This window comes from Vipera ursinii (assembly GCF_947247035.1).
Source record: "Vipera ursinii genome assembly, chromosome: 1".
NCBI classification, from domain to species: Eukaryota; Metazoa; Chordata; class Lepidosauria; order Squamata; family Viperidae; genus Vipera; species Vipera ursinii.
Genome location: NC_139512.1, coordinates 220,981,910 through 221,003,074, shown reverse-complemented (window position 1 = coordinate 221,003,074; position 21,165 = coordinate 220,981,910).

Here is a 21,165-nt window from a genome sequence, read left to right as displayed (position 1 = left end):
GAGGATCAGTATTAACAGTTTCTTGCTCTAGTCTATCCCAACCAACGTGCTCAAGGAATTTTGCATTCGCACTGTTATATACATTAGTTGTGCCTCGTTCCCAGAAACGATAGGATCTGTGGTTAGCTTCATAACCTACGAAGTATAATTGCCTAGCCCTATGTTGGCCTTTACTCCTGAGTTGTGCAGGAATGTGGACCCAAGCTGGGGTGCCAAACGTGTGCAGGTAATCAAGGTTTGGTCTTCTACCATGCCATATTGTATATGGTATTTTACCAGTAGAAGTATTAACAACTATATTCAGAACATGGTTTGCACATTTTGCTGCCTCCCCCCACAGTCTATCTGTTAAGCCAGAATCTTGTAACATGGTTCTCATCATGGCTTGTAACGTTTGCCCACGTCTCTCAACAAATGCATTATGTTGAGGCCTATATGGGGCTGAACGTTTATGCTCAATGCCAGCTGATTGTAGCATATCAACAAAACGCTTATTTGTAAATTCAGTACCATTATCAGTAATTATGCACTGAACCTTTCTCTTTGTTTTTCTCTCCACAAACTTCAGCCAGTTTGCAAATTGTTGAAAAGTGTCTGCCTTTGATTTAAGCAGATAACAAAAACCATAACGAGAGTAGTGGTCAAGTATACTTAAAATATAACATGATCCTCCTAAACTTGGTTTCATGGGTCCAATTAAGTCAGCTAACACAACTTCCAAAGGAACAGTTGTTTTGAAGCTGTTTATCCTGTTTGCAGGAGTTGCCTTGCTCTTTTCCTGATTACAGGCATTGCAATTCAAATACTTACTACATGGCTTCAGTTTAATTCCCTCTACTAACTCAACTGTTTTACGTAGTGAGTTAAAGTTTATATGCCCTAACCGCCTATGCAATAAATGTATACACTCATCATGTGGCTTCTTGTTCTCACATATTGAGTTAGCTTTAACTGTACTAACCTGGTTACTTGTGAGAATGAATAAACCATTTTTCAAATTAGCAGTTACACAGGTTCCATTCCTCTCAATAGTGCATTGCTCCCCTCTGAACGTTACCACAAACCCAACTTTAACCAATTCCCTTACAGATAACAGGTTGAATCTTAGTTTAGGTATATATAACATAGGTAACTGTTCATCAATGCATGGACAATAGGAATTACCTTCACCAGAGGCCTTCATCCTCCAACCGTTGGCTAGTGAAACATATTGGTTGCTGTTTTTCATATTAATAAACCTCTTTTTCTCTTTGGTAATGCATTGTGAAGCCCCACTATCAACAACCCACAATTCATTATTTCTGGATGTTGATTTACCAGAAACAGCCAAACCAATGCCCTTTTTAGCCTTCCCACTGCTATTTACATTCTGTTTTCTACCCTTTCTACAGAATTTGGCTATATGCCCTCTAGCCCCACAAGAAAAACATTTCTTGACGTTGTAAGCAGTGGTGAATGGCTGCTCCTCTCGTGGCTGTGTCTCTCTCAGCTGGTCTCTGTCACGCCTCCTTCTGGACTCTTCCAGCAGTCTCCCAGTAATGTTAGTCAATGTCAGTTCCTCTCTGGTCAGGACTTCCAAAGAAGAAACATACTCATCATAACTCTTATCCAAAGATGACAGAATAATGTAGACCTGATGCAACTCTGAAAAAATCAGCTCCTTTTCATGAAGCTCTTGAAAAGTTGCCTTCATGTAATTTAAATGGGTCAGCATATCTCCATTCTTCTGCAGACGAGCCCTAAACAGCTTACGTGTAAGGTGTATATGTGCACCCACACTGTCTCGAACATAAAGCCTTCGCAAAACATCCCAACACCTAGCAGCAGACTCCTCACCACGAATATGGACAAGCTGCTGGTCATTCAGTGTTAGTCCAATAATGCAAAGAGCTTTCTCGTTGCTTCGTTTAAAGTTGTCTATCTTCTTTGCATCCTCTTCATTATCTGGATCCCAAGCAGTAGTATCAGGTGGGTTATTTACAACAGTCCATAGTCCTTCCTTGCGCAAAAGCAAGCAGCATTTTATGGACCAGGAAACATAGTTTGTCCCATCCAACCGGGTTATCCAGGAGATGCCTGACAACAGTTCTTGTGCCATTTTACACCAAATAGCAAACTCAGCTAGGATACTGTGTGTACTAACTCTCAGTACAGGCCTGGGCCCATAACCAGTGTTAAGGAATTTTATTTGTGCAGAGGTCTCCTTGTGCTACCAAAGAGTTGCACAGACAAGGAATGGTACTGAGAGTAGAAAAAGTCACACAAGAATACACTGAGTTATAAAAACAAAAAGTAGTTTACTTTTGAGGTGGTGTAAGAACAAAAATGCACAGTCAAAAAATAAACAGTCCAAGGTCATAAACAATAGCAACAGTCCAAAGAGTAATCCAAATACAAAGTCTTCTTACCAGTCCAGAGGTCAATACACAGTTTAGGTTACAACAGTAGTAAACTAACAGCAGAGCAAAAACAGTAACAGTAGAGATCAGTGAATTCAGAGAGAGAGGAAGCTACGTTCTTAGCTTCCTCTTATGGCCATGAGAACACTTACACACCCATTGGCCAATTAGCATCTTAAAGACATAGCATTATGGTTAATATATTTTCAACCCAACATTGTAGGCTAACACCATATGCCTAACAGGCTGGTTTGCTGAAGGCAACCGCTTGAATAGCTCCTGTTTCATGGTTCGTGTCTTGTTCTGTTTGCTTTTGTATCCATAAATTTGGCAGGCTTAGTTCTAGCCTCTTGCCTTCTTGTAAAAGGGGTTGTCCCTGCCTTTTCTGCAGGTCCGGTAGCAGGCTGGTACAGAACAGATTTGTTTTCAGTATAGCTTAGATTGGTCTCACAATAAGAGGGCTTAAAAAGATAGATTTCTGCAAGCAATTGCTGCTGGCCAGCCTGATCTACCAGCGTTTTAGTGGGTGATATGACTGTATTGTTGAACTCTAGAGGTCCAGGAATTTGGCCTATTGGATTCATCATGCCCTCTGAAGCAGCAAAGAACAAGACCTGGCCTTTAGCTATATCCAGAATGCTGTCCTAAGTCTCTCTTTGATCCAGGCTAAATGAACTCAGTTCCTTCAGAGGACTTGTTTTCTGACTTTCCTAATTGGCATCACTGACCCACTTCCAATTTCTTAATTTCTTTAATTTCCAATTTTTTTTCTTAAAGCACGATGCTCAGAGCTAGACACACAATATTCAAAATAAAATTTGGGTGCAGAAGAAACTGTTACTTGCCTTTATTTAGGAATACTTCAGGGTTTTTAAAGAATCTCAACTATTAGTTGAAGCTATCAAGAAGGAAGTTGCAGTTACCCAATCTGGTCACAGGATGGCAGTGTGGCATAGAATATGCTTCCCAGAAAGAATGCTGGTATTGAATTATGTCAAATCATGTCTTCTGTTTGTTTAATTAGGAAATAGATTCAGAGTGGTGCAGACTAGTTCCCTTTCTTCATCTAGAAATGATTAAAATGATGTCTTATATCACATCGCCTGATATATTTACTTACAAGACTCATCCAAGTTAGCTGAGAGAGATGAAAAATTTAATCCAATACAGAGAATACTAGATTTGGAAATCTGTCAAAAATGAATACTACTATAAGACTTTGAAAAAAGAAACATTCCATTTTACTATTCTCTCTCTCTCTCTCTCTCTCTCTCTCTCTCTCTCTCTCTCTCTCTCTCTCTCTCTCTCTCTCTCTCTCTCTCTCTCTCTCTCTCTCTCTCACACACACACACACACACACACACACACACACACACACACACACAAACATACACACAATCTCTCTGCTTCCCTCCTTCCCCAAGCCATACTGATGATAGTGGTAGATTACAGTCCAGTAATCTTCAATGAAGAGAACTTCATTCATCAAGTGGATTGTTTCAGGCTGATATTATTATGGTTGGTTACACAGTCAGCCAGATGTTTAGACTTGATTTGGCATTTTTACCTATCTTGTCCTTCTCAAGGACCTGGGATAGGCAGATGTAGTTTGATGGTGTAAAATTTATTATTGCAGGATGCAAGCTTTTCCAAGTAAAGCTGCATTTTGCACTTGACTGATGGGGATCTTGCCAGTGTCGATGATGTTCAAGTGATGCTCCACATCATTTTGGGATTACACTCAAGGCACCTACTGCTACTAGTACTATTATCTTTGTTTTGTTACAGTTCTATTTCAATTTGCAGGCCTTCATATTTTGTGATTTTCTCCAGCTCTTTCTGTGCTGTTCTGCTTTCTCCAGGTACTGCCCTGTCCAGTATCCAGTTTTTTTTGTCTTTCTTATCACAATTATTAAGTCTGGGGTGTTATTAATCAGGTGCTTGTCTCTTTGAGTTCTAAAGTCCCAGTGCGCTTTAGCTTCTTCATTTTCTATCACTTTGGCTATTTTGTGGTCCCATCAATTATTGCTTGCAGCCAAATGATATTTCTTGCAGCTATTTCAATGCACCATTGTTGCTATTATTTACAATATAGTCAGTCTGTTCAGTCTTGTTGCAGCAGCTAACTAGGTGGTCTGATGTTTCAATTTATTTTACTTCTTTGTGAAGACACCATTTGCTGTCTGTTGCTGTCTTCTCAATTCTGGCTTTGTGAGCAATTAGTCTTAAGACTTGGTCTTGAGCATCCAGAATTGACCCCTCTGTCTCTTTCCTCAATTTCCCTGATCTTAGCCATTGCCAGGTCTTGTTTTTATCATCATTGACTAGCAACTGTGTCTTCCACTGTGCCATTGATCTTTGCACTGAGAGTTGAATACCTTCTTGTAATCCAAGCTACATTCAAGTTGATCTTGACATTGCAGTTTCCCAGAATCATCTTGTCAACTAGGAACTGATATTTTGTTCCTCTGTTATTTGGGCACTTTCCTTTTTGCTCAGGTGGAAAGAGCTTCTTTTCCAGCTATCCAGCGGTGGGATTCAAATATGCAAACAACTGGTTTTCTATGGTGGATGCCGCTTCCGGAAGTCCATTCTGGACAACAAAAAATTCTGCAGAACTGGTGCGAACTGGCTGAATCCCAGCACCGCAGCTATCACAACAGTTAGCAATGGGAAAGTGGTAAGCAGGTAATGCCCTATAGTTGCTTGGTGCTGCCCCCTTTTCTGCATCTTTCATTATCAGGTAGGATTTGTCAGATGTTAGTCACACTTCGATTTCACCATGTTGTTAAACTGCTTAGCAATGAGTGGGTGTAGACCGGTCAAATGTTTCAACCCAAAATCATGCAGTTCATCTTTACCTGGTGCTGACCAATTCTTGATCTTCCTTGCCCTTTTCTCCACCACTTCTGTTATTATTACAAGTTCTTTCATTTCAGCTTCTTTTTATTCTCATCCAGCTCCTTTATCCAAGCGGCATTCTTACTGTATTTATTTGATTTGTCCCATAACTCTCCTCAGAACTGCACAGTTTTTTCTTTGTCAGGTGTTGACTGGTTCACTGCAGTTCCTCCATTGATGGGTTGGTAGAAACATTTCTGATTTGACTGAAACTGGAGATTCTGCCTATAGTGTGTACATCGAGCTTCACATCTGCTGATCTTGGCTACATCGGTTATTTGCTGCTTTATTATTTCCAGTACTTCCTTAATCTTTTATTGTGTAGTGGGTCCGACGCAAGGAAGAGACGCCAGCCGGAGTACGTGTTCAGCTCTTTATTGGAAGGGGGGTAGCGTACTGGTGAATGAGGGTTACCTGGCCTCCTTAAATACCTATCCAGGTAAACGGACAGCCAATGGGGTTGGCCCTAGGTTTCCCGCCGAAACTGGGTTTCCTGCCAAAACCGTTCAGGCCAACCCCCCCTGGTGGCTGTTGCTATGCAGGTGCCTGCATACATAACATCTTCCTTGTTTCTAGGTGAGATTTCTTGATCAGATATTCTGTCTATTCTTTCATCTGTTCTGCCTTGCTTGCATCTAAACTTAGCATGCTGATTGTATTTCCCATCCTGATCTTCCATTTTGGTGGTGTACTGTTCGCCTTTTTTTCCTTTGTTGATTTTGCACACTGGGCATGTTGGATTCAGATACACACACTTATGATTTATGGTTTTGATAATTGGACAGGATAGATTATAGAAAGGAGAGAGTTATGTTGTAACCATAAAGTAAGAGGTAAATTTATAATCATACTGCTAACTGCTGTAAAGATTGGAAGCTACTCCTTTGTATGTTTTTTTCTTTCCTTTCTGTTTTTCTTTTAGTCTCTCCCCCTTTTTTGCACCTTGTTTCTCTTTGGTTGCTTTCCTTTCCTTTCCTTACTTTATATTTATTTTGTATTAGTTTTTATCTTTCTTTAAAAAAAATCTTTAATAAAATTATATGCACAAAAAAAGGTCCCAAGCTTATTGTGGCAATAACCTGGTGAAATATATATCTGTGGAAGTTTATTCCAAATCTGTATCTAAAGTTTCTATGGTTTCTGTGGCAGGAAAAACTTTAGAATGAGTGGATTAAACTAGGGAAAGGAATTCTCTTCCCATGATTTGGCAAAAGATGATCATTCGTGGTGGTTAAACTTTGATTAAGTCAGCAAATGCAGTCTCACAATGACTAAGGCAGAATAAGGGTCTGGCTTAGGAATTCTGGGACTTGAAGTCTACAGGTCCTAAAGTTGCCATAATTGCCCACCCCAGTTCTGGGTGAAGAGTCTGTCCTCCAGGACCTTCTCTGCGGATTTCCATGGATGCTTAGGATGTCTCTGTCCTTTGTTTATGAACCCTTCCTGGCTTCAGCTCTTGCAGCCATTGCGGACTCTGCTGGCTTCTTGAAAGGACCTTGCAGAAGCAAGAAACCTCTATTAAAGCCAAAATATCAAGGAACGTGATAAATCCAACGTTTCTCAGGAGACGCTTTGCACAGGGTGGCAGCATATAATTTGGTGCAACTCTTCTAATTTTGAATCAGCCAATTACTCCATATGCTATTCTAATTGTTGCTCCTTGGTAAGCATATAGATTTTCAATAGGCCGGTGAGACATGTATCTACAAAGCCAAGGCCTTAGTATAATCAATCAAGGCAAAAATGTATGTCTTTGTGAAATGTTCTTGTCTTTTCCATTATTCATTGGGTGTTTGCAGTGTGATCCCGACTACCTATGTTTATACTGAAACCAGGTTGTACTTTTGATCATTTTTGTTCCATGTACAATATTGGTGAAAGTCTGGACTGCAAAATGTTGAGCATTAACTTACTGGCATTTACAATTGTTCAGTAGAGATAATTTTATTGGATGTTGCACCTACGTACTGAGCAAATCTGGTTTGGTTGTTGCTAAATTAACCATACAAAGCTATCAAGCTAACTGTCTTGGGTGAGTTAGAAGTAAGATTGCTCCTGAATAATTTCTTAGAGAGTGTTAAATGCAATTGAATAATTTCTTCTGGAAAAATAGATTTCTCTTAACATGCATTAGGATCTATATACTGATGGGCAGCTGCCATCTTTGTCATGCTAGCCTCTTCTGTTGCAATATTGAGGGAGGTCCCACTAAAGAGAGAACATCTGAAGGTGATCCCCTCAAAATTAGATAAAGGAGCAAAGTTAGCTTCAAAAACCTAAACTCTAGCTTAGATAACTTCTAGGTTCTTTCAGAAGAGAAGGTGGCTTGGAATATTATGTCAAAATCAGTATTCAAAGTCTTATGAAATTACCAGGAGACCTGCATTGGGGGGGGATTTCATGAATGAACTCTTGCCATTACTTTTATTCATGGTTAATTCCTTTTTTTTACTATACATAAGCCATTTGATTTGACTTGCTTTTAAACATGGCCAAGAAGTTTAAACAAATTTGGAAGATATCTGCTTTTCTTGTAGATATCTGTGCTTTTTCAAATAATCAAATATTTCATTGTCATCAGTGAAATGGGAATAATAATGACTTGGTTCATTGGTTTGCTATGAGAATAACTGAAAACCAACCACATGCTTATTTAAAAGTACAATAAATGACATTACAAGGAACATATGCTTCAGGCAGTGGTTCCAATCTTTTCTATACCCTGCACCCCTAGAACGCTTCTGATATATTCTTGCATCTCTTACAAAAGTTTGAAATAAAAGCAACAAATTATACATATACACTATAGTTTTGAAAACCCAAGTTTTTTCACCCCCTGGAATATCATCTCGCACTGCCGGTTGGGAACCCCTGGCTTAAGGAGTTCAGTGGCATTCCTTTCTCATAAATTGTGTGTTTGTGCAATGTTTTAAGCTTTGGATTATTATTATAATTCCCAAACTATTTTAAACATGAGCCAAATTTTTTTACAGATAATCTTGTACGAATAATAATATCTGTTTCTTCTTTCTTGGACACTCATGCTTTTATAGTACTTTACAGATTTCTTGGCCTTTTGTTCACTTTTCAGGGATATCACTGAGGGTAGAAATCAGAAAACCCAACAATTTACCTGGCTCCTTCTTACTTGGGCATTTCTCTCCTGGAAATATATTGCTATTTATAGTTCTTCTGCGTCTCTTGGTTGTTAATGGATCTCTCAGCCACTCCATGATCCATTCAGTTCTAATTCATACAAAGCACCCCATGGTTTCCAATTTACTCAGGTCTCCTGAAACCTTGTGTCTTTGATGACTTTTTGAAATCAATGCACCAATAAGATTCCCTTCAATTTCATGATGCTTCTATTTGGGAAGGTCCTATGAGATAGGCTAAGCTGGCCAGGCCCATAGAAAGATGAATTGATTCAAGTAGCTGTAGATGTTCCAATCACTGAAGGATATGGGTTAGGATGAATATAACCTTGGATGTAATTAGTGATTTATAGCTCAACTCTAAGATCTTAAATAACTGTTCCCATATGTATTGGAACTGCACTGAACTTCCTAGAACTAATAAAATGGTATCATGCTATGGATAAAGATGGCCAGGCCCATAGAAAGATGAATTGATTCAAGTAGCTGTAGATGTTCCAATCACTGAAGGATATGGGTTAGGGTGAATATAACCTTGGATGTAATTAGTGATTTATAGCTCAACTCTAAGATCTTAAATAACTGTTCCCAGATGTATTGGAACTGCACTGAACTTCCTAAAACTAATAAAATGGTATCATGCTATGGATAAAGATACGTATGGTCTCCTTGAGTCAAACTTGATTCCTGGCAACTCCACGGACATATCGATGTTGAGTTTGGGGCAGTAATATAAAAGCAGATTGCCACTTTTTAACTTTTCAGTTTGGTCTACAGCACTGTGATTTCCTCCTGAGTTCTAAGTGTTAATTGTGTCTTACCCTGATTAGCTTTTTTAAAAATTAGCCAAGGTCTCTTAGTTGCTTCAATGGGGAGTCAGATCCAGAATGAATAATTTGGGATAAGAAGAGATATACACCAAAATGTTGAGGAAGAGAACATTCACATTTTTAAATGTTCAAGAGACCATCCAACTCTGTGCAAGAGCTCCCAGTTTAATCCCTGGAACCTCAGAAGGGGTTGAGTGAAAGGCTATTTCTGTCCATGTTGACAGGATTGCTCTGAATGGAACAATGAGCTGTCTGAGTAGAAAGCAGCTTACTATACTTGTTGCATAGATGACAACCCAGCATCTTTGTTTGTAAGGTTTATATGCCAATTTTGATTTTGAAATTGAGAGTGGTAGCTCCTTTCCACTCTTTCCTCTGGCACAGAACTCCTTTGCTTTGCTGAATCTGCTATTTTTAACCCATTTGCTGTTGTGTAATGCATCCTTCCCTTCCCTTTTTAAAAATTTAAGTATTGGTCGAAATAGTAAATATACATAATTATGCAATTTCTCTTCAGATACAGGGAGAACAATTAATCAGTGGAAACAATTAACCATTGGAATGGCTTGCCACCAGAGGTTGTGGGCGATCCATCACTGGAGGTTTTTAAGAAGAGGCTGGACAGCCATTTGTCTGGAATGGCTTAGGGTCTCCTACTTGACCTTTAAGGTTCCTTCCAATTCTGTTATTCTCAGTGCTTTTTTTTGTAAAAGAAAAAGGTGCTGGAACTCACACATGTCATACAACCCGCTTTGCCTACCCTACAAGGTTCCATCCAAAAAAGGTGCCGGAACTCCGTTCTGAGCGTTCTGTGAGAAAAAAAGCCATGGTTATTCTAATATATTTAAACTGCCAAGAACTGCATGATAATGTTAATAGAAGAGCAAAAACTGACCTTCAACCCAATCCTTTCAGAATGGACTTTCAGAAGTTACAGTTGTACATAGTCCTTGAGAGGACATCTCAGTTAGATGGATTATTAAAAGATTTCTCTTCCTTTTGCCATAAATCTCCAAGCATGTGAAGACTTTAAAGCAGGGTAGGCAGATTCTTATTTTTGGATTAGAAACAGCTTCTGAATCTCTTTTAAGGCCACAGAGCCACGTCTATCTGCTCTTCCAAATTTCACTTTGTCTTCATTTTGCCATTAATGAAAAGTATAAGGTCATCCTAAAATAGCATTTTTTACAAAATCCATACTGCAGAATACTTCTCCACAAAAGAAAGTCTGGCCTCCATCACAGTGCATGTTTGGCCCTGAAGAAGAAGAGAAAAGAAAAAAAAAGGGGGGGGAGAAGAGAGAAGAAACTAGAAGTTAAAAAGCAAAAGCTGAAGGATGTCATGAAAACTGAAGGCTGTTCTGTTCCACCCTACGACTGGCCCTGTTTGTGTGACAGAGACAACCCCTTTTTCCTTTTGACAAATTAATAGGCTGGGGAAAAATCCCAACCCAAATTTATTTACAGTTCCAAAATGATAACAGTCTTTCAAACAAAAAAGCAGCGGAATATTTTCTTCAATAAATGATTCATAACATCAAAAAGAGTCAACAAACAAGAGTCAAACAGATTAGCAAGAACAGACCAGGATTTTCTTTGAATGTCTATCAACGGTTGCCTTCAGCAACCAGCACTGCCCACACCTTCCCCTTTTATTATCTGTCCTAAGGCCTGGCTTCTCAATGCCTTCTCCTTTCACTAAGTTGCCTCGTTGATTTTCTCTGCTCTACTCTGCTGGATTGCCTTCTGCTTCTAGCATCTCTGAACAGATTCAGCTGTGACTCCTCTGAGTCCAACACCTCCTCCTCAAACAGCTGAGCCTCATGAGGAACACAAGTGGAGGGGCCAGGCTGAGAGTCCTGCAGTGCATCAGAGCCTCCCTTCAACACCGAAGGCTCTCCAAACCCCTCCTCCTCCTCCTCCTCCTCCTCCTCCTCCTCCTCCTCCTCCTCCTCCTCCTCAGATTCTTCAGACTCAGCTGCTGGGAGCACAGGCTGACACTGAATCACAACAAAGGCATCCAGAAGGGACAGCTGCACTAACAGTAGGAGCAGCAGCAGTGTGTCTGTCCTACATTATTAGTAACTCTGGCTGGCTGAATTTAGATGTCCCAACAAATGGCTATCTCATTGTGAGAGGAGAAAGGTGGTGAGGATGCATGGGTAACAAGAATGCTTGAGGCATCAGTGAGACAACCACCATGGCCAAGAAGAGCAGGTAAATCAAGATAGGGTCATCTGGCATGCCAGAAGCTAAGCAGTTCTCTAAAATAGGGGTCCCCAACCCCCAATCTGTGGACCAGTACTGGGCCATGGCATGCCAGCAACCGGCCTATACAAACAAGCAAAGCCCCATCCATGGGATGCAGGCAGCACACAAAACCACACACCCTCCGGTCAGTGGAAAAACCTCTCTCCACGGAACCGGTCCCTGGTGCCCAAAAGGTTGGGGACCTCTGCTCTAACAGATCATCCAAGCATGAGAGAGCCAGGTGGACAAGAAATTTGGAAATGAAGTAGGGATTATTTTTGCCTTTCCCCCATCCCTTTGTTGACTGGTGACAGCTTCTGGAGGGAGACTTCATGAAAGAACTGAGAAATAGTAGAGGGGAAACCCAGGAGGCCAGGACAAGAAAGAAGTTGTCAAGAGGATCCTGCTCTCACTCAAAAGGTCAGCCTAGAAGAATCTGCAGGGCAGCCCTGAAGCCCAGGAGAAGCAGCCTTGCAGCAGTACGTAGGCCGAGAGGGAGAAATGGCATTGGTAGGGTGGGAGAAGGTGGGGAGGACTCTTCTGGATTGACAGCTATCAAAATCTCCAAAGAGAAACCAAGAGAGAAACTAATAGCGACCGACCTTGTAACTCAGACACTTGAATAGAGAGGCATTGAAAATAGCAAGAAGTAGTTCTGGGGAGGGCTGGGAGGAGGGTAATAAAATAATCACATTTAAGATGGAGTAAAGCTGGAGAGAGACAGATACTGGAAGAAAAGTGGGATCCCGAGAACGGAGCTGTTTGAAAAGATAGAAATGAATGAGGATACAGCAAAGAGATTTAAAAAGTTAGAAGCACTCAAACCTAGATGGAGGCATGAAGCTACGGTAAATTCAAGGACACAGGAAACTGCATGGAACAGACATATGGAACAAAAGCCTAGCTTTATAGCTAAAGATAAACACAAGAAGAGATGAATTGTAGAAAGATGAAACAAGACAAAATAAGTTAGAAAAGAATAAACTCCTTGAAACAGGTAGGGAATAAGAGAACAAAGTACACTGGATTAGAAACCATATCTTTATATATGGGGGAACCTGGGCCCTTGAACTCTGAACAGGAGGAGGACGAGGAGGAGGACACTCCAGTGGGCTTCTGGGAGATGTAGTCTCCAGCAGAGACAATGGATGTAGTCTCCAGCAGAGACAGCACGGTAGCAGAACTGCAGACAGGAAAAAAGAGGGAGAACTCTTATGGCTGTGGTGGCGAACTTATGGCACGCGTGCCACAGGTGGCAGACAGAGCCCTCTAGGCCCCAATCATAGGCCTTCAGCTGGGTTTTATAAAACCTTTTTACTTTAGGCCTCTGACACCATGTGCAAAATAAATTTTTAAAAAAGGCAATGTTCATTTTGCTCTACAAGTTCATGGTGACCTAACACTAACCCTAAGTGGAATTTTCCTCCTATGGGATTTTCCCAGGCAATATAGATAGGGCAGCCTAGAAAAGTAAGTGCCCTCCTAACCATACCCAAGCACTCCAGGTTTGTTGGCAATGTCCATTTTGCTCTACAAATTCAAGGTGATCTAACACAAACCCTAAGTGGAATTTTCCTCCAATGGGATTTTCCCATGTATTTTACCAGGAAGCATAGATAGGGCAGCCTAGAAAAGTAAGTGCCCTCCTAACCATACCCAAGCACTCCAGGTTTGTTGGCAATGTCCATTTTGCTCTACAAATTCAAGGTGATCTAACACAAACCCTAAGTGGAATTTTCCTCCAATGGGATTTTCCCATGTATTTTACCAGGAAGCATAGATAGGGCAGCCTAGAAAAGTAAGTGCCCTCCTAACCATACCCAAGCACTCCAGGTTTGTTGGCAATGTCCATTTTGCTCTACAAATTCAAGGTGATCTAACACAAACCCTAAGTGGAATTTTCTTCCAATGGGATTTTTCCATGTATTTTACCAGGAAGCATAGATAGGGCAGCCTAGAAAAGTAAGTGCCCTCCTAACCATACCCAAGCACTCCAGGTTTGTTGGCAATGTCCATTTTGCTCTACAAATTCAAGGTGATCTAACACAAACCCTAAGTGGAATTTTCTTCCAATGGGATTTTTCCATGTATTTTACCAGGAAGCATAGATAGGGCAGCCTAGAAAGGTAAGTGCCCTCCTAATCCTACCCAAGCACTCCGAGTTTGTTGGCGATGTCCATTTTGCTCTATGAGTTCATGGTGACCTAACCCTAACCCTAAGTGGAATTTTCCTCCAATGGGATTTTCCCATGTATTTTACCAGGAAACATAGATAGGGCAGCCTAGCAAATTCAGTGCCCTCCTAACCATACCCAAGCACTCCGAGTTTGTTGGCGATGACCATTTTGCTCTATGAGTTCATGGTGACCTAACCCTAAGTGGAATTTTCCTCCAATGGGATTTCCCATGTATTTTACCAGGAAACATAGATAGGGCAGGCTAGAAAGGTAAGTGCCCTCCTAACCATACCCAAGCACTCCGGGTTTGTTGGTGATGTCCATATTCCTCTACGAGTTCATGGTGACCTAACCCTAACCCTAAGTGGAATTTTCCTCCAATGGGATTTTCCTATGTATTTTACCTGGAAATACAGACAGGGCAGCCTAGAAAGGTAAGTGCCCTCCTAATCCTACCCAAGCACTCCAAGTTTGTTGGTGATGTCCATTTTGCTCTACAAATTCAATGTGATCTAACACAAACCCTAAGTGGAATTTTCCTCGAATGGGATTTTCACAAGTATTTTACCTGGAAACATAGATAGGGCAGCCTAGAAAAGTAAGTGCCCTCCTAATCCTACCCAAGCACTCTGGGTTTGATGGCGATGTCCATTTTGCTGTATGAGTTCATGGTAACCTATCCCTAACCCTTAGTGCAATTTTCCTCCTATGGGATTTTCCCAGGCAATATAGATAGGGCAGCCTAGAAAGGTAAGTGCCCTCCTAATCCTACGCAAGCACTCTGAGTTTGTTGGCGATGTCCATTTTGCTCTATGAGTTCATGGTGACCTAACCATAAATGGAATTTTCCTCCAATGGGATTTTCCCATGTATTTTACCTGGAAATACAGATAGGGCAGCCTAGAAAGGTAAGTTCCCTCCTAACCATACCCAAGCACTCCTAGTTTGATGGTGATGTCCCTTTTGCTCTATGAGTTCATGGTGACCTAACCCTAACTCTAAGTCCACCCTGGCAAACCTATGGGATGTGTGCCAGAGGTGACACCTAGACCCCTCTTTGTGGGAATGCATGCTGTCATCCCAGTCCTAGGCCTTTAGCTGGCTTTTATAAAACCTTTTTGGTTTAGGCATCTGCCACCATGTGCAAAAAATAGGTTCAATCAATCTATCAATTTCAACTTCTCGTGGGGAAAAAAAAGATCTCGCAAAATTGGAATTAATTGATTGAACTTTTTAGTCCCATCCAGTCTGCCGTTACCACTGCAGCCACACCCACCCAATGGGCCACATCCACCCAATGGGCCATGCCCACCCAATTGGCCACACCCACCTGGCACCCGACGATACATAAGTGGCTTTTGGGTCGCAGTTTGGGCAATTGATCTCTAAAAGTTTCACCATCTCTGTCCTATGGTGTCCTGGGTTGGGGATGGTGGTCCTTCTGCCATAAGGAAGGTGAAGATCCTAATCCAGCAAGAGTTTAGAAATGACTGCATCCCCGATCTGGTTGCAGTTTGTGGATTCATCACCCTGATTAGAGAGGTGGGCCCCAGAGACCTCTTGCTGGGTCTGCAGAGGTTTTGCCTAATAGGAAATCAGCAGGCTTGGACTCTTATCTTAATTAAAGCCTCACAAACGTCAGAAGGTGTGTCCCTGTGTTAGATCCAGGCTGGAAGAGGGACAGAAGCACCTAATCAACAGCAGATCCTTTGAGAGTGAGCATTACAGATATGAAAGAAAAAACACAGTTTTAATACATTTCGATATTAAACCATCTTTTTCCAGTGGAAGTTAAATATGTCCTGTCCCTAAAATGAACCTGTGACAGAAGAGACCTTTTCTTTCTCTATTCCCTTTGCTGCCTGCCAGGCCTAGCTGGGAATGGGGAGGAGATAGATAGGGAGAGTTGGCATTTGAGAGTGTGAACTTGGATGGAGAGGGAGGTGATCCAGTTGATGTTGTATATTTGGACTTTCAAGAAATGTGGCAGAGGAAAAAAAGAGCTGCTATTATAAAATGAAGATGATAGCTTGATGACAAGTTTGACATTTAAGTAAGAGTGAGCATGGAAATGTGGAAATGATTAATCCATGGGTGTTTGCTATCTGTGCCTTTGAATTCGGGTCAGCTTCAAATGGACCTTGCCCATTCTCCTAGTCCTCAAGGGACATTTCTGTTCCCTGTGTTTTTGAGGATGAATCCGTTTTCCAGAAAGAGCAAGCTGCCAGCTCCAGGGAATTTGTATTCTGAGCATGCTTAAAATGCTTAAAAGAGGTAGGCATTGGACAATCTTTTTAATTCCCCCAGGCTGTATTTCCTCAGAGGAATACATTAAAGCAGACAGCAAACAGTAGGTGTGGATACTTCTCTTTTTGAATGACCTTTTCCCCCCTGTTTCTGATACTCTATTTTCTGTCTCTCCTAAGGAGCAGATTTAGGGATTTAATCTAATCTTCAGGGAAATAAAAATAATGCTTGAATTCTGAACCAAACTTTGTTTAGAAATTTTGCAGTTACCGTATTTTCCGGCATATAAGACGACTTTTTAACCCATGAAAATCTTCTCAAAAGTCAGGGGTCGTCTTATATGCCGGGTGCTGAAACTTTAGGGACAGGGCTGGCTGGAAAACCTAGAGCGGATCTCCCATTTAGTCTGCACAGGGAAAGCGGGACCAATTGGAGTAGAAGCTGCAGTCTGTGATTTTTTACAGGCTGGGGTCTGGGCATCTTTCCTTCTAAAGTTGAAGAGCAGCTGTAGTCTATCCCAACTTGAAAGGCAGGTGGGGAATGCCGCAGCTGCTTAGCTCTAAGGACACATTTGACTCAGGAACTGGGCTGGCTGGCTGGAAAACCTGGAGTGGATCTCCCATTTGGTCTTTTTTTTTTAATCCCATTTATATCCCGCCCTTCTCCGAAGACTCAGGGCGGCTTACAATTTAAAGCAGAAATCAATGTGCTTAGTAATAGCCTTCATTCTATGTATATGCCTGCTTATTAGAGCTTTCACCCCCCCCCCCACAAGCAGCATTATTACAAAGTCAGCTTATTGCTCCCAACAATCTGGGTCTTCATTTTACCTACCTCGGAAGGATGGAAGGCTGAGTCAACCTTGAGCCTGGTGGGATGCGACCCTGCACTAATTGCAGCCAGCTGGTGTTACTTAAGGCTCTGTGCAGGGAAAGCTTTAGAGTGAATTAGGAAAAGTGAAAAAGTGAATTAGGAAAATAGGAAACGGTTGCTGGAATTGGGTATGTGTAGTTTAACAAAGAGAAGGGTGAGGGGTGACATGATAGCAGTGATCCAATATCTCAGGGGCTGCCACAAAGAAGAGGGAGCCAAGCTAGTCTCCAAAGCACCTGAAAGCAGGACAAGAAGCAATGGATGGAAACTAGTCAAGGAGAGAAGCAACCTAGAACTAAGGAGAAACTTCCTGACAGTTAGAACAATTAACCAGTGGAACAACCTGCCTCCAGAAGTGGTGAATGCTCCAACACTGGAAGTTTTTAAGAAGAGACTGGACAGCCATTTGTCTGAAATGGTATATGGTTTCCTGCCTTAGCAGGGGGTTGGACTAGATGACCTCCAAGGTCCCTTCCAACTACTTATTATTATTATTATTATTATTATTATTATTATTATTATTATTATTATTATTATTATTATTATTATTATGTTTAATCCACTTGCACTGTTTTATGTTTACATGTTTGATGACAAACAGCCTTATGTTTATAAGTGACAGTTTTCCTACTAAGTACCTGCATGTCATAAGCATTTGAATTAAAATTACCATATTAAAATCAAATCTGATGTTTTTTAATTTTTATTTGGTGTGCGTTGGAAGAGGGGTAATCTTATATGGCGAGTATAGCCCAAACCCTATAATTTAACAGGAAATGTAGGGGGTCGTCTTATACGCCCAGTCGTCTTATACGCGGGAAAATACGGTAGCTCAAATTACCTTGCAGGTCCACATCAAATCCAAGATTACAGTTTGCCTGTCCTTGATTTAAGATGTATTGAGAAGGTAAGGTAAGATAATGATGTAGTAGGAAAAGAGCCAACTGGGTTTTGAAATCTTACTTTCAAATGCTTGGCTGCCCTTCTCTATTTTCAAAGGGAATGTTGAAAACCCTATTTTATTTTTCTAAGTAATTACTGGATCCAGCATTTGCATGTTGGTAAGAGATGGACTACCCATGAATTGGTGGAAAAGGGGGAGAAAAAGAGGTAATAATCTTTACCTACCCAGCTTTAATTCTATGGTTTCTGGGAATCAGCTACTATAATGTGAATTCAGTTCCTGAGTTTTATAAGCATCAGAGGGGAAAAAAAGCCTCACAAAGAAGGAAACTGGGAATGGTAAAATGATTAAAACAACTGCTTTATTATTAGTCTACATGGCACTAGTTTTGTATAATGAGCTGCATAATTATACAGTGCAAAACCCTGAAGCCTTATATTATATGAATTAGATACTTAAATTGTAAAATAGATCTGATCAGTGCATGAAAAAAGACGCACAATTTGCAAAATAATCTCTTTATTTAAAAGAGGCTCCTCATAATGACTGCAACATAGGCTGCTTATAAAGTAGATTGTTGAAAGAATGGAGTTTGCCCACCTCCAAAGGAGATTCAGGACTAAATCTTTATCTCTGAGCAAAATATACTTTGGATGTTAGATCTCAGAAACAGAAAGAGAGCTACTTTTCTTGATGTCATTGGTTCCTGGAGTAACCTCCTTCTTCTTTTCTTCCTGCCACCATCACTGATGCAGTATTAGTAAGATGAAAGTGAAAAGTAGAGCCAGGAGGGAAAGAATCTCTTTCTCAGAATAAAATTGAAGTCCACAATTCTTGGGGAAGCTGTTGTAATTCTCATTTTATATCTGAAGTGTGATTACAACCTGCAAAATCTACATCACAGTCTTATAGAGTTCAATGGCACATTTCATAACTTCTGCTTTAGAACTGAGATGTTCATCAATTTGTATACATTTATTAATTTATTGTTAACATGGAGAAGGTCTCTAATTTCAAATAGTAGTTTTATAATGTTATTATCTAAAAGCAAGCTTTATAACTGTCCACAAATAAAGACATGAGATGTCGCAGATGTTCCCAAAGAGCCAGTTTCATGCATTGTGCACAGCTGCTAGCACAGGGTCCTTGTTGAAATATTTGTGTATAGAACTAGTTTTGTTGCTACTGTCATTCTAAACTTGTAGATGTCTAAATGTTGATTGATATCACAGTATGATTCCAAGAGAAGATGGGTTGAAGAAGATTTATGGGTCATTTAGAAACTAACCGAGAGGTCTCATTCAATAATTTCTCTTATAGTAAGACAACAATTCCATGATAATATTCCAAGAGTTTACTATATTGAAAATTCAGTATGTAATATATAATGACATACTTTAATGTTACATATACCCAGATAATTTCTTAACTACACCAGCCAGAAAAAGAGTCAGGACACTAGCATGTTATATCTATTCAGATTTAGGACAAGTCATTTCAGTTCTGCTATTTTAAAAGGGAGATCTATAAATGACATTTCCTTGTGAGAGCTTTATGTTAGTGACAGAGAAAAGAGTGAAGAAGGCTGAAAGTTGCTGAGGGTTATCTGTGACTCATCTGTATTTCTTACAAGGCTGTGGCTCTCTAAGGTCTCCTTTTCTCTTATTTCCTCTCTTGCTTTCTGAGGGAAGGGCCAGGATCATGGTGGTAGAGCACAGGCTTTCTATTTAGAAGACCCCAAGCTCCAATCTGGAGATTTTCAGGCAGGCTAGGGAAGACCATCTAAACTTGTGTTCCCAATGCTAGGTAGATAGACTATTGATCTTCCTGTGTCCTTACAAACATTTCTGGAATGCCGGGGGATTGAAACTGGGATTCTCAGAAAACAAACTATGTGCTTGTCCAAGGAATCCAACTGAATAGAATTGGAAGGGACCTTGGAGGTCTTCTAGTCCAACCTCCTGCTCAATATATCATTTCAGACAAGTGGCTGTCCAGTCTTTTCTCAAAAACCTCAGTGATGAAGCACCCACAACTTCTGAAGGCAAGGTGTACTACTGGTTAACTGTCCTCTCACTGTTAGAATAGGAGATTTCTCCTTAATTCCAGGTTGCTTCTATCCTTGATTAGTTTCCACCCATTGTTTTTTTATCTTGCCTTCTGGTGCTTTGGAAAATAAGTTGACCCCCTCTTCTTTGTGGCAGCCCCACAAATATGGGAACACTGCTAACATGTCACCGTTACTCCTCCTTTTCTCCAGACTAGGCATATCCAATTCCTCCGACCGTTCTTAATATGTTTTAGTCTTCAGGCCTTTAATCATTTTAGTTGCTCTTCTCTGAACTTTTTCTAGAGTCTTAATATCTTTTTTGTAATTGTAATTGTATCTGTGACTGATGGCATAAAAGTCCCTGTCATCTTCTTTCTTTTACCATGCCCCTTCCTGATTCTTGTCAACAAGTCATAAACAGGTGATTTCAGAAGCAGCCAGAAACCACACTATGCATTTTGGTGCAAATGCTCTGAAGTTTTGAAGGAAGAGTATTTATTATTTGCTTTAGGAGTAAACGTTCACCTGGCTTTTAAAAATGAGAATTCAGCTTATTTTTCTCAGAGCTGATTCACTGTAGTTCACTCTTGTAAAAGAAAAGAAAAGAAATGAGTAATCTGTTCACAGATAAGACCTTTGACCACAATCAAAGAAAGTACTTGTGGGTTTTTTTTACCCCTGCAGCTACAACTAGCTACATCTGCTATTTGAGGATGACACCACAGGAGCAATTACTTGCTACCCCCTCATGTAATGCTCAATCTAATGGCCACTCATAGGGAACATTACAATGTTACCCTGTGACATTACATTTCAAAAACAGGCAGGAAACACTCTCTTTTTATTTGCTGAAATGTTTAATGACTTGTGAAATCAACAGCCACAAAATTCAGTCCACTTTTCTCTTTGCTAGTAGGAAATTGAAATTATTCTTTTTATACTCGTTGTTTGGTCTTTGATCTGCTTCATGTGAAACTTTTGTAGAACTGCATTTGAACCTAACAATCTAATTCTAAGAAAAGCAGGGACTGATGTTTAACTCATTTCCAAGGGCAGAATGGGAGGCTGAACTTGCAGATCAAAAATAGGCACATCTTTTAAGGATAACAAACTCCTCCATTGTTGATTTAATTCCATTTGTTGCCATCTACCTTTCGGGTACCATAATGTGTTTGCAAGCCTGTTTACATTGCTCGTGTCATGGGGCAAGGAAAACCTGTAGACAATTGTCCCCAAATGATAATTTTGTAAGACTACAAATTAAAAATGTGGAACAAAGTCAAAGCTGCAACTGAAACTTCACTGAATGCAACATTCAACATGAATCTGAATAATCTTTAATCAAAATAGCTATGCAACATTGAGAAAAGACAAAATAAT